General features: G+C 42.2%; 1 protein-coding gene across 2 annotated transcripts in view; it reads right to left on the minus strand.

Moving 5' to 3' along the window:
• Window positions 1–14,862, minus strand: part of CACNA2D3 (calcium voltage-gated channel auxiliary subunit alpha2delta 3) — an 851,905-nt gene that overhangs the window by 606,840 nt on the left and 230,203 nt on the right. The window lies entirely within an intron of this gene.

Genomic DNA, 14,862 nt, shown 5'->3' on the forward strand with positions numbered 1-14,862 from the left:
GTCTTCTCTAGGTACAGAAGGCTCTCGGTCAGGATTCATTAAATTAAGCCCAACACTAAGTGGGCTAACTTTCTTCCCCTTTGGTTTGGGAAACACTGCTTGTGTGAATTCCCTCAATCATTCAAAGCAGTTCTTTCTGCATCCAGTTCTAGGGTATAATTATGAGCCGACAATTATTTGAATTGATGGCACCTCAATGCCATTTGACAATCTGCATTCCAATAAGAAAATTGCTGAAATTAAATCAATAAGCAGTACCCATAAATACACAACTCTTGTTATTCTTCTTAGCCAAATAAATTCAACCAATCCATATTCTTATGAAAGCACTTTCATAAAATTCCATTTAAAGGCCATTAGTCACCTGTCGAAATCATTTTTACTTTGATTTGAATTTGCCAACATTAAGTTGAAAACATAGGCTAGAGAATACGGAAGAAAACTCATTTAGTGAGATAATAGCTTACTGAAATTTCATCGAACTAAAAGCAAAACCATCAGATCCAGGTAAAAATTCAGCCGTTTCTATTTTTCTCCTGGTTACTCTTGTAGCCTAGGCTATCTTTAACTTGTTTTTAATTGACATAATACAGACCCGAGTTTAATCTAAGGCCATGTTTGAAACATGATGACATAGGTACTCATCATCTCTAAATGATTACAAATCAACAGACAAATGTTCCATGAATAATTACTAAATTGGAGATGGGAATGGAGAGGTTGGAATATATGTGGGTAACATTAATACACCAATACAGACCATTAAATTTTCTCTCTCCATAGAACATACAGAGAAAGAGAGAGGCCAGCCAGGACAGTGCTGCCCGCAGACAGGAATCAGGGATTCCCACACTTCCTTCAGGTGGTCCGGAAGAGATTTTTCCCTTCTCTGGTCAATCAAAGAACAGACCCCAGGAGAACATTACAGGTTCGGAGCCAGAAGACCCAGTTCTAATTCTAGCCTAGATGCAACCCACTACATCTTAGGCAAGCCCCTTCCCCTCTCAGGCCTCAGTTTCTTCATCTGAAACCCCTGAAACAGTGACCCTAGAGTAGTGCTTCTCTGAGGGCTGTCCCCTTCCAGAAGCAGTGGTTTCATCTGTGAACATGTTGCAAATGAGTGTTCTCAAGCCCCATCCCATCTTACAGAATCAGAAGCCCTTGCAGTGGGCCCAGCCATCTGCTTTAACAAGCCCCCCAGGGAATTCAGAAGCCACTAAAGTTTGAGAACCAGTGACAAAAAACAGCAGCCCTCATCCTAGAGCTGAACTCATCCCTGCTGCTTTGATTAATGATATCCCCCAGCCCTCCAAGGCTTTTCAACTTTCATTCGTCTTTTTAAAATCTGTGTATATAAGTATCTTCACTAGAAGACATTATATGCTTTCTAGAAGAGAAGCATACCATGGAGAGGATGAGAAACAGGGAAAAAGGAAAAATAAGGAGACACACTCTATGTAGATTGGACCCGCTGGCTCCAAGCTTTCATTGGGTCACAGTCTTCCTAGAGTCATCCTCAACAATGGTGTCTGTAGCCACCTGGGATCACATGATCCAATCTGCAAATGGATCCAGGTGGACCTTGACAGATGAGCGACGGACAGTGGTGCAAGGAACCTACGTATTTCGGAGAGCTTATTCTCTTCATCTTTGTAACAGATTTAGAATGTTGATGTATGTGTCATGAAATCAGTTACATACTGAGGTTTACAGAATGGTTACAAATATTATACATGTCTGGACACTTACATTATCAAAAAAAGTCATGTCAGATATATTTAAAAGTCATATATATTTTAGATAGTTACCTAAACACACAGAGGTTACTGTTCCGTGGTGTCTGAGTACTCTGAGAACCCAGAGAAGAAATGGGGATGACATGTGCAAACAATTGAGAGATAAGAAGACGATAAAACTTCAGGATGACCAAGACAGATAGTATTGGAAGAAGTGAACAGTTGGAAATGAGGGAAACAACGAAGCAGCATAACATCAAGAAATAAGAGAACAAGATGGAAATAATAGGTAGTTGAAATTATCATGAAATAATACAGCACGAAATGTATCTCGTGTATATAGAAAAATGCATTTCATTTGCCTTTGTGTATATATATGTATATGCATATCATATACACCATACAAAATTCATATATAACATAACATGAAATGTATTTCAACCACTGTAATACACGTCATGGTGTTAGGAGTTAGTAAGACAGTTAGGTGGTTAGATAGCATCCCCGACAAGAAAATATGAGATCACGACAGCTAAGAGAAAACAGCACTGACATCCTGTTCTGCAGCTTAGACATGACCACAACTGACATTCTGCTTTGCAGTCTTTATAGAAATGACTTCTACAAAACCTCCTAAAATAAGACAATTAACTACAAAAGCATTTGTCAATATCAATGCAAGGGGCAGTTAAGACCTAAGCCCCCAGATGTCAGCCAAAAAAGACCATCAGCATGTGGACATGAACCTAATAGGTAGACAGATACGTGACCAAAGCCCTGATCGGCACAACTCAGCACACCCTGATTGCTTAAGAAAGTTCTGCAAAAGAGCTGGTATAAACCCTAAACTTAGAAACTCTGATGCAACCCACTCAGGTCTCCCTCCCTCTCCAGGATCTTTGTACTCGGCTCAATAAACCCACTCAGGGCTCCCTCCTTTGTACTCTTTTGCACTCTTGCTCAATAAACTGTGCTTTGCTGCCCACCACTCTTCATCTGGTCTACGTCTTCGTTCTTCAAAGCAGTGTGACCAAGAACCTGGGCACCAAGGGGACACAAATCCTATAACAACGGGGTCCAAGAAGGGAATATATTGGAAACAATTCAATACCATTGCACTAACTACTAAGATCAGCCAGAACCCTGTTTTCTGTGTGGAACAGGGAGTACCCTGCTAGTCAGCTAGCCAGCTTTTATGTTCATTCTCAAGTTAAATTTGCCACATGCCTTTTTTTATTTTAACTTGATTTAATTCATATGTGGGTTTTTTTGTTTCCATGAAGATATTTTCCCATCAAGCTTACTACAAAGCCTTAAGATTCAAAAAAAGATGGTCCGCTGGCAGCAATACGTACTAGTTATCTCATGTAAAGGAAGGAATTACTCTGAAATAGGGCTCTTTGAAAGGATTCACACTTGCTGCAATGGACCACAGGGCTATCCTAATCTGCCCTGTGATGCTACCAGAAGACAGGCCCACATTTTATGGGAAAATTCAGGGGCAAATCCCCAAAAACAAGTGCATCTCTAGTGCACAACAGTAATGACAAACAGCACATCAAGATCTGTACCCCTTTGGGAAAGAATGAAGGACAGATGCTCTTCTGAAATATTCTTAAAAAGATACACGAGTAAAAAGAAATGTTATTTTTTTTAAAGATTTTATTTATTTATTTGACAGACAGAGATCACAAGTAGGCAGAGAGGCAGGCAGAGAGAGAGAGGAGGAAGCAGGCTCCCTGCTGTGGGGCTTGATCCCAGGACCCTGGGTTCATGACCTAAACCGAAGGCAGAGGCTTTAACCCACTGAGCCACCCAGGTGCCCCAAAAGAAATGCGATTTAAGAAGTATATCATGTGCTATCAATTTATCTAAAACAGAGTCCTGAGGACAGAAATTCCTACTGTTGATAAAATGAAAATAAATTGAATCACCATTTAAAAGTCAAGACCACTCAACTTCCACCTCTGACGTTTGCCAGCAGAAAAGAACAGCCTCTCATCTCTCCTTCCTGAGCAAATACCCTTATCATCTAAGTCAAATTAAGTATGTTTTAAAAATAAGTTTGATTACCACTTGCAGGTAAGGAAAATCAATTAAAATTTGCTAATATTTTAGTTATTATATAAGGAACCACTGAGCCCGAGGGAAACTGTTCCTCGATTATACCTATTGGAAAGGCAGTGTGCTTTTAATAATAATAAGTTAATTTTCTTTTGTATGAATTCTCCTTTCGGATCTGCAGATGGGATTATAGAATTGTGAATGTGGTTTTTAATTAAAACTGAACACTGGAAATAAAAATGGTTTTGAAGACTAGCATTCAAAACTGAGCTCTAAGGCAAGGAAACAGCAGTGTTGTCCACAGATCCTCCCCACTCTGATGCCAGAGCTATCCGTCACTCAACAAAAATGATAACAGTGTACTAGAATACACATCCTGGCTTTGGAACAAAGCATCTATGAGCCAAAAAGTTGCAGTTCATGAGTTGATGTATGTTTCAGCGACTTTTAATATTTCCAAATAACTCTTCCCTTTTAGTGAAATAAACACAAACAAAACTATCTTTATAAATAAGAAATGCTAGAAGCCATGGACCATGGACACTATTTATAGCCATGGTGAAGGCAAAACTGCCAAGAGGAATAGAGGGATATTAAAGCATTTCATTTAAGATCACATCTTATTTCTTGTTAGAATGACCCACGTATAATCAGCATGATGCTACAGAATGCAGTCTCCCATCTCCTCCCCCAAAAACACTTAAATCAAGACTACAGCTAAAGACATCGTCGAAGTCAAGCTTTCCGTCATGGTTCAGGAGGGGGGAAATGGAACACCAAGTCACAGTATAAATTAGATCAGAAAAAGAAAACGATTTTGTTTGTTCTACTTGTATTTTATTTTATTTATTATTATTATTATTTCTTTATTCCTGATCATGTCGGCTTAACAGGAGAAAAGAAAGAAAGGATGGTACCGTGAGGGGATGGGTGAAAGTAACAGAAAATGTGATATGCAACAAAATAACCTACTACTAGACTCCTACTAATTCTATCAGAATGAACAAATTATGTACAAGTGAAAAAAAGTTTCTTAATAAGAAAGGGGAAAAGGCGGGGGAGGGAGCAATTACAAACGAAAATCCTTAAAGCAAAACAGAAATATAAAAACCATATGGAGCAGGAAAGAAAAACGTTATTTTTATTTCTCATGTTAAAACTAAAAAGCTTTGGCTTGTAATTGCTGTTATAATGGGATATTGGAATTTAACAAAGATTTCAAAGTACTTAATACATTTTGTGGTTTTCATTTAATGTTTTGCAACAACACATTTAATAATCAGGTCAGCATTTTTACTGCCATTTTTTTTTCTGGAATGAATACATAATTCTTTCTCAAAAAAAAAAGAAAAAAGCAGGGAGGGGGGTTAAGCTCAACTGAGGTGATTCTAAGGAAAATCCATAACCATTAACATGGCTTTGGGTTGCACCAATGGTTCACTCGAAGCTAATGATTGAATTGTCAAAAATAGCAGAGAGATCACATGAGTCTTTTTTCAAATCTAGCAAGCACTAAACAGTGTAGAAGAACAACCAAATAGATCAATCAAGAGTGATAATTGAGGTCACAACCATACCCGGTGTGGCATGGTTCATCTTTTTTTTTTTTTAAGATTTTATTTATTTATTTGACAGAGAGAGATCACAAGTAGGCAGAGAGGCAGGCAGAGAGAGAGAGGAAGGGAAGCAGGCTCCCTGCCGAACAGAGAGCCGGATGCGGGACTCGATCCCAGGACCCCGATATCATGACCTGAGCCGAAGGCAGTGGCTTAACCCACTGAGTCAGCCAGGCGCCCCCCGGTTCATCTTTTCCTTACACTAAATTCACCAGCCTTTGCTTAAAGGGCTGCAGTTTGATGGAGGACGAGTTACACCTGCCCAGCAGTGTGTGCCTGGGGTTAATGCTATCCTAGTACCCTATAATGTGTCAGAGTTTGAACGCAACATGTTGACCATCTACAGGAGTGAGGGCAGAGGAGACCCTGGTCGTCTCTGCATCCCAGATTTCAAACTCAATTGATCCCAGAAATAAAACGAAAAATCTCTATCCTCATTAAAATGCTGTCAGCACATAAAAAGATGTCTCTGGGAATCGGGACAAAATGAGATTGATTTGTTCCCAGGGCTAATTTCAAACACTCCTTTTTTATATGAAGGGTCAGAAACCAACAGTTTGTGAACCATTAAGTGGGGGGGGGGTGGACGGGAAGAGGAGGATGTTCAAATTTACATTTCCATTCCTTCTGCATGGAAATCCCTTCCCGTTTGTTCTCAAGAGGTTATTTTTATTACTCTGTGTAGATTCATCTTTGCTGCTTTTGTAGCTGGAACACTCAGATCACTATTTCCCAAAGCGTGAGACTTGTACCACCAGGGAGCCATGAGGCAACATGAAGCTTTTGCAGAAGGGTAAGAGTCACACACAAGGGAAAGAGTGATTTCATCATAAAGGGGCAAGTGACAAAGAATGCTGGCCGTAGGCTAGGACGCTTCCCAAAAGGAAGTGACATCAAAGTTGTGCTACTAAGGAGAACAGAAGGCTCTTGCAGAACAAGGAAAGGTGTTGAGCCAGTGTCCCAGCCCATGGGAACATTGCAAACAAACTTCTGGAGGCAAGAAAATGTTCCAGAAACAACCAGATCATAGAGACCTAGATCAACCAAGGACCAGCAGGCAAGAAGCCAGGGCAAAATCAAGAACCTGGAAAGATGGACACAATTAAACAGGGAACTCTTCTCCATCCCACTGTGGAACCCTGAAATCCACAGAGTCCTATCTGAGAGCTTCCTAATATTCAGTAATCCTTATTGATACAAATGTTTTTACTTTTCAGTTCCGATAGAAATGACACATAGAAATCACCAACTATCAAGACGATCATTTCTTTAGAGAAAAACAGCTTTTAAGGAGCCTTCATTATTTCTTTGTTCCTGTAGAAGAAAAAAGCTTTGTTGCACACCAATGAACATTTTGTATAAAATGACCTTCTGCCTGAAAGCTGCAAAGATTGCTTCTGCTTTCAAAACGGCAAACATTTCAAAGTGGATTATAAAAGCTAATCTATAAAGTTTCCAGAGAAAGCAGGTAACGGAACAAAAGCGCAAACACATCCAGCCGGTACCTGGGGCTCTCTCCCCTTCCTTCACTCCTCCCCCTTCCCCGCTCCTTCAGGTTACCGAAGCCCACATCAGACTTGTACAAGACAAAATAAGCCTAGAGCTTACATCAGAAGACAGGATCAGAATGAATAACAAACTATCTTTGTTTCCACGGGAGATAGCTGTTATCAATTTGAGGCTGATTCAATCAGTGCCTGTTATCAACAGGAATGGTCAATTTCCAAACCAAAGCCGCCTCATTCTACAGCTAAGGCTACATTGGCCCAAGTGCAACCCGTGCGAAGCTACTGCAGATGGAAAGAACCAAAGTTTGCTCCAGGGGCTGCCCGAGGACCACGGCGTCAGGCAGGGAGTGAGGAAGAGAAGAAAAGTACTTTTTCCAAAAGATCCCGCAGTTGATGGCATGGGCTCCCGCTCATGTAGCCTTCTTGGGAATGGCTTCATTGAATAACAGAATCAAGTCTACTGAACCATAAAGCTTAAAAAGTCCTCTCAGGACACTTCAGCTGGAGGAGAATAACTGGACGAGTTCCTTCCTGGGCCATGGAACTGTCATTAACTTCTTGAAAGGATAGTCCAGGATGAATGGGACTATGTCAGCTTGAAGATAGACATTTGTTTTCCACAAAAGAAATCACCTATCAATGAAGGCTCTGACGGTGGTGAATAAAATTCTGTTCCAGCCCTTAATTACATCTTTTCCAGGACTTACTCAGAAGTGTGAACTAAAACCCCCACTGGCAGAGCACAGAAGGTACCATCCAGCTAGCTAAGGGAGATGGGAACATCTATATAAGATAAGGCACAGCCAAAGTAACAAGGTCTTGGGGTCAGTGCGAAAATTTGTCCTACAGAGTTTCTATTCCGAGTTGTTGTCCGCCTCTGTTCAACTTAGTTTAATAAGTATTTGATAATAACCCATTAAGTAATCAGAATGGCACCAAGAACTGAGTGGGACACCAAGCAATAACTTAGTCCTGACCCCGCAGAAAGCTTTTGGTCCAGTAGAATGAAAATGGGTCTCAGAGCCTAAGAACAAGAGTTTGAATCTAGATCATCCTACTCCCTAGCTGCTTGATCTGGGGAAAACCACTTCTCTAAGCCTCAGCTTTCTTATCTGAGGCACCAAAATAATACCCTCTTTGCTCTCGACTTCAAGATGAGGACGTAGACACAAATTATTTCCTAAAGGTTTCTGCACAGGTGCAAGAAATTATTATGATGGGGCAGGGGAAGACACAAGATGTTCAGGCATAACATGGCTCGATTGTAACAAGGACAGCTCACAAAGCCTATGCCTCCCACGGTTGGTGCTCACATGGGGGGAACTTGGAACAGCTCCCCAAGATCACAGTTACAGGGAGGTTATATGAACGCTAATTCTGCTGCCAAGGAAAGGACTCCAAAATCTCATGTTCACAAACACAAGGCTGTGTGTGCACCTGCTCCATGACTGGTTTTCAGAATCTACCAGCCTTTTCCAGCTTCAGCACCAAAATCTGTGATAAGTGAGACTGAAAATGGAACGAAGCCAGGTTCTTCAGCAAAAGGTTGGACTGATGTCCTCAGAATGGCACAAACACAGAAATTAAGCTGTTTGCCAAAGCAGCCTCCTTTGACGGATGGCACCTGAGAGATGGAATCGACCAGTGAGTACGGCAGGCAACTCCCAACCCCTGTACCCCAACCACGGCCAGAGGAGGGAAATCCTCTCTCTCCTTCAAAGTGGAAGAACACAGAGCAATTTCCAAGTCCATTCAGACTTTACCTTCTCCAGACGGATTCCTACATACATCTGATGCATGAAAACGCTATTCTAATTCTTTTTTTATTCTTTCTTTCTAACCATCCACCCAAGTGGTTAAAGGCAACTCCAGCTGGGGGTCGGGAGGCAACATATTTTGGTCCGGAGAACAGGATCTGGAGTCAGACAAGTCCTACCACCTACATGGCTGCCAGAAGGAGCTTTTAAGAATAATTCTGATGGTGTCCTTTCTCTGTTGAAACCCTCGGATGACTGATCACTCGTGACCATGACTCACACAGGCTCTTCACGATTTGGTCCTGCGTGCTCAGAGGCCCCCTCCTGCCCAGGCCCCAGACTTCCAGCCATCTTTCTAACTCCAAACCACCAGACTCATCTCTGCCTGTACCTTTCCTGTATTCTTGGCCAGTGATGGTCTCTCCCAGGTCCCTGAATATTTGCCTCCTCTTCCTTGTCATTCTTGCTGCAGGTCCAACGACCCCTCCTCGGGGTCACCATCACCATCCCACCTCCCACAGAATGGTGACATGCGTTGGTCTTTAAAACAGCACCGAGCACATGGCCAGTGCTCAAAATACAGCCATGGCACAAATGAAAGACGATCTTTTATTCCCCCTACTACATGCCAGCCACAGTGTCTGGCTGGGAATATAAAATTTACAAGATGCATCTCCTTCCTTCGAGGACATTATAGTCTAGCAAAGGAGACAAAGGAATAGGCAACCACACTCGATGTGATAAAGGCTCCAAGAGAAGGAAACCCACTCAGGGGATCAACTGGACTAGGTTTAAGGGGTACAAGGAGGCTTCTCATCTATGTTGAGACCTAAAGGATAAGAACCAGCCCAGACAACAAGAAGGTCCTTCCAGGACGAAGACACCACATGTACAAAGACCCTAGAGCAAAAGAGAACATGACATTCAGGCAACCACAAGGAATTCAGTATAGGGACACACGCAGAGGCAGGACTGCACGGAGGGCGGTAGCACAAAAGGAAGCTGGAAAGTTTTAATATTATTGAAGTTATCCAGATTTTTAAAAACTTTTCCAGAGGGTGATCCAAAGCAATAAAGAGAAAGATGATACAAGAGGCACATTAAAGCTACTTAGGAAAGAAATCTGTGAGACTCAGAGGCCAACAGGACAGAGAGAATGAGATGGACAGAGTCATGGTAACTAGCTTAGGGCTGTGAACCATAACCTAGTACCACCAGGATACCAAGGAATGGTCAGAAAGGGATTCGGAGTTCAGGAGGAACATTCAGGGAAAAGAGGGTGTTGCAAAAGCTCACAGTAACACCAAGGAATGTAAAGACGGAAAATCTGCTGGGTAAGGATATGCGTTGGACGACACCTGTAAGCGACCCCTTCTATGGCAGGGCCCAGAAGCCTGAAAACTACATGTTTGAGAATCCCTTGCCGCAGGGCTTCAGATTAGATCCTGGAGAGACCAGTGAGGCAAAGAGGGAGATGCCAATATTCTCCAACTGAAGCTACGGCCAGGTGTGTGGGCATTGGTACATGACACTTGTCTTTGGCTGGACTCATCCAGATGCCCTCCTGAGGACCACCCACGGAGTCTACAGAGGCTAAGGCTGGGTGGGGGTGGTTCTCCCTGAAACCACGGCACTTCCTGACTCCATGCACTTGGACAGCAGCTTCCCCGGCTTCACGCCCACGGTTCTTCCAACTATCCGGTGAGCTTTTCATTCCCTATATTAGTCCTTGCCTACTTGAATACCTCAAAGTGTTTTGACTTTTCTGACCAAACCTGAATGAGCGAACTAGAGGAAGACTGCGTAAGAACCATTTCAGAGCAGAAGTAGGGGCAGGGGACAACGTGCAGAGAGCAGAAAAGTGGGAAGGACGGGAGTTTGGGAGAAAACACCAGACTCTTTGTATCAAAATGCTAAGAAGGAAGGAAGAAAGGACGGGAAGAAGGAGAGAAAAGAAGGAAAGAGGGAGAGAGGAGAGATTTGGGCATAGCACGAAGGGAATGCCGGGGGAAGGAAGGCTTTAGGACAAAAACATGCTTATTGCAAAAAAAAAAAAAAAGTAATAATAACTGTCCTGGGAATCTCCCTGAAGGTCCGCTCAGCTCCGGGATCTCTAGGATCCTTTCCAGGGACCAGCCATTGGGCCCAGGCCTCCAATTCAAAGGTCCTTAAGCTTAAGACTTTCTAGTTTATCTCCTAAGGAGATTACAGGTCCCAGAAAAACCACTGGCCTGGAGGGCAAAGGCTCTCTCTTGCCATCCCCTTCCTGGACCACACAGCCTATGGGGCATTACAACTTTTTTTTTTTTTTTTTTTGCTGTATCCTTTATTTTCTTGGGAAGAGCTCAACTATACTGTATAGGTACTCTTTGTTAAAAAGCCATAATTTGTTCAAACTAAATATTTAAAACATACCACAACTTGAACTACGCTTTGTCATTTCTTCACTTCCTAACGTACTGGGCGCCTTGAGGTTAAAAAGAATCCAAATGGCCTGGGTCATCCTTGACTTTTGGAGGACCTTGGGAAACAGGGCCAAGCTGGCTTTTACTCCTCTCGGCTAAAGTAAACCACAGGTACTTATGTGGGAAGCTTATTCCAAATGAAATCAAGAATGATGTGAAAAATAAAACTAATCCCATGAGCCTAGGCCCCGAACATTTTACACAAGCCCCCTGCCTTCCATCAACGTCTTCAGGAGAGGCCGTCCTCCCACAACGCAGAAATACCTGATAAATATTCTGAACCTCGCCCAATACTTGCAAGAAGATGACAGCTCCAACTCAAAATGTGGGGTGGCAGGGGACCCGTCCTGTGGCACGATACCGTGTGTGTGAGCATTTGAGTCTACGGGGAGCTGAACAACCAAGGGACTGGGTTCGGAACAGAATGTGTGTACCTTAAGCTCATTTTCTGTTATTTTCCCCTTCTAACTCTCCTTATGTTCCTTTGTGTTCAAGAAATGACATTTTCGCCCTCCAGAACCGAACTTCACATTTTTTAAATTTCTAAGGATGAGATGCTAGCTTAAAAGATAAGCTGGCTCTCCCCCTTTTTAATGCCCAGGTAATGAACTGAAATTACATACAGAGTTTGAATTTTTATGGGAAGTTATTCTTATCCTTTATTCTCTCTCAGTTTCAACTCTCTGCTCTGTCAACCCGTAATTATAACTTTATTTCAAAATGGCCAAGAATGAAGCAGATATAGAAACACGTGGTAGTGGTACAAGATTTGAAGATTTATTATTATTATTATTATTATTATTATTGATGAAGAAAAGACAGAACCCCTGAAGGACTAAGTCCATTTTACATAAAAGTACACCAGGACCAAAACCTTAAGTTCTCTCCATGTTTATTGTTCATGCAACACCTCATTTGTAAACCAAGTTTGCACTTGACATTCATCATGTTTTGCTCACACGTATACCCCTCCTCATCCCCAGTTCACACTCTTGTAACTTTCCAGTGCTCTCAAAGGACCAAACAGAATGGAGTCTTAGGTTGGGCACAATGCACTGACCACGCCTCCCCCCAATGTTCACCGTTCGTCGGCCTACTCCCCTTTTTTTACTGTGAAGGACAGAAGGAGTAGGGTCAACCTTACCAAATTTCCATTTTGTGAATCAAAAGGACATCAGCCATTCTAGAAAGTTGAAGCAAATTCAAAAAATATATTTGAGCTTCACTGGTTTTTAATTTCCCGTTAATATTCCAGAGGATGTAATGAGGTCAAGCAGATCAAGCAATCCTAGGAGATGCTAAGGAAGGGAATGGGTGGGATCAAGGCCTGCCTCTGGGCCAAAGGTTACAGGTGTTGATCCATTTCAGCTTTGTCATAAGCCTTTGGGTCCTATCACTTCCCCATTGCACCCACTGGGTACAGTCTCAGAGGCATGACGAGACCACCCCATATAGTGAGCCAGCAGATGAGGTATAAGGTTAGGAATGGAACTCATGTGGTTGAATTTTACGAAGACTCAAACCATTGATGCCAACATGAATGCCCTCTGGAGTAACCTCCAAATGCCCTTGGAACCATGGCCAGAATGCAGCTGTCTCAACATCCTTCAGTAAAAACACAGCTAAAAATCAAATAAACTGAGGCCAGGATGACTTGTCTGGACCTTGACTTTCAAGAGCATTTTGCTTTAAAACCAGGTGTAAACAGAGGGCAAAGAGCTAGAACGGAGGAAATGGCATGTTCTCTTATCTTGAGCATCCTTATCAGAAAGCACTCCGGTCAGCCAGTTATCTGATAAGAGAAGAACAAACCGATTTTGGTTTCAACGTCCTCCTGTCCCAAAAACATGGATGAAAATCAACTTTGAGGGAAAAAAGATCATTGGCAGGCTGGTTGTGATGGTTGTGTACTATCTCTCACTGTTGAGTGGTCCGCCCTTTTGGGCCTGGAAACCACTCAGAGAACTTCCTGTCTCCATCTCCATGGTGACAGGAGGTTGGCACTAGAGTGAGGACCGAACGTTTAGTTTTCGATGTGCTGGGAGAAGCAGAAAGCTTGGGTAGCAGCCACTCAGTGGTGCCCGTTAGGTGAAGACCAGTTCCCTCACCAGGGGTGAGAGGCATGGAATTGGCTCTGTAGCAGGAGATCTGTCCATGGGGAAACACTGCCGCAGCCAGGAGGTGTGGTCCCCACACCACAGCACTCAGTGCCTTGTCAGCAGCATCTCAATGAATCAATAGCCAGGATCTCTGCTTTCATGGGGCTTATGTTGGAGAGACATACGCAGCAAGCAAGGAAACAAATGTATTAGATCACATCAGGTGAGAATAAGTATCCTAAAGATTATAAAAACAAGGCAACGCAGTCAGGGGAGACAGCCGTATAGATGTGTGGAGTGGTCAGGAAAGGAATCCCTGCAAAGTTGATACCTGAAAAATAAGGAGGAAGCTAGAGGCCGTCTGAAAGAAGAATGTTCCAGGAAGAAGAGCAGCAGAACAGCAAGTGCAAAGGCCCTGAGGTGCTGGTTGCTACAACCAAAAATAGGTCCATGAAACCATATCTAAAATTGCTGGGGCCAGGTATCCTATGCTAGTTCAGTTTATTTAGGTTTTTGAAAGAAAATGATGCATACTTGGGGTGCCTGGGTGGCTCAGTTGTTAAACATCTGCCTGTGGCTCTGGTCATGACCCCAGGGTCCTGGGATCAAACCCCCCATTACAGTCCCGGCTCAGCGGGGACGTCTGCTTCTCCCTCTCCCACTCCCCCTGCTTGTGTTTCCACTCTCGCTGTGTCTCTCTTTGTTAAATAAATAAATAAAATCTTTTAAAAAAAGAAAATGATGCATGCTTATTATCCATATTTATTCTAAATCTTCAGTGAAAGCTGGAGCAGCACCCCATAATCAAAGATAAATATTTCTATAGTAAGATATGATTATTTTCATTAAATAGAACAAAAATTTATTATACCTACCTATATGTCAGTTCAGATCAAGCTTTTCCACCAAATGAATAATGAAAAATTCTCAATATTTGAAATGTTCTAGATTTCAAAATTGCAGTGTGAGATTGTGAACCTACTCAGGCTTGAAAAAAGAAATAATTAAGTTGATAAAAGGGTCTCGGTTTTATGTTGTTAGCCTTGAAGTTTTTCTTAGCCCTTGGCTCAACTATCACCTGGGCCAGCAAACCACAACATTAAATGAGTAAGGACAGATCAAATAAATGGGAATGGGAAGAGAGGTCTTATTGCCATGATGAAAATGTCCAGACAATGTGATGTGTGCATCAATCATCATGTGATGGCGATACATACACAGAACTTGGCAAATTTACTAAAATCACTGAGTTGTACACTGAAAACGGGTAAATTGTACTGGATGCCAATTAAACATCAATTAAGTTGTTAAGAAAAATATATCAATGGGAGAAACTGAAATGTGAACTAATGGTCTATTTTGCAAATGTAGAAACCCTCTTACATATCACACGATCCTATTTTCTCACATTAAACACGTGCCTAGTAATGTAAAATAATACAGTCACTTCGGAAGACAATCTGGCAGTTCTCTTGAAAGGCTAAACATAGACTAGCCATATGGTTCAGTTAATCCACTCCTATATAGGCACACAAGAAAAAGAACTAAGTCCACGCAAAAGTTTATACACTAAACATTCTTAGCCATGCTACTCATTAATAGCCAAAAATGTGGAAA

Source organism: Mustela putorius, unplaced genomic scaffold (genome assembly GCF_011764305.1).
Source record: "Mustela putorius furo isolate JIRA1106 unplaced genomic scaffold, ASM1176430v1.1 tig00000095_pilon_pilon_pilon, whole genome shotgun sequence".
NCBI classification, from domain to species: domain Eukaryota; kingdom Metazoa; phylum Chordata; class Mammalia; order Carnivora; family Mustelidae; genus Mustela; species Mustela putorius.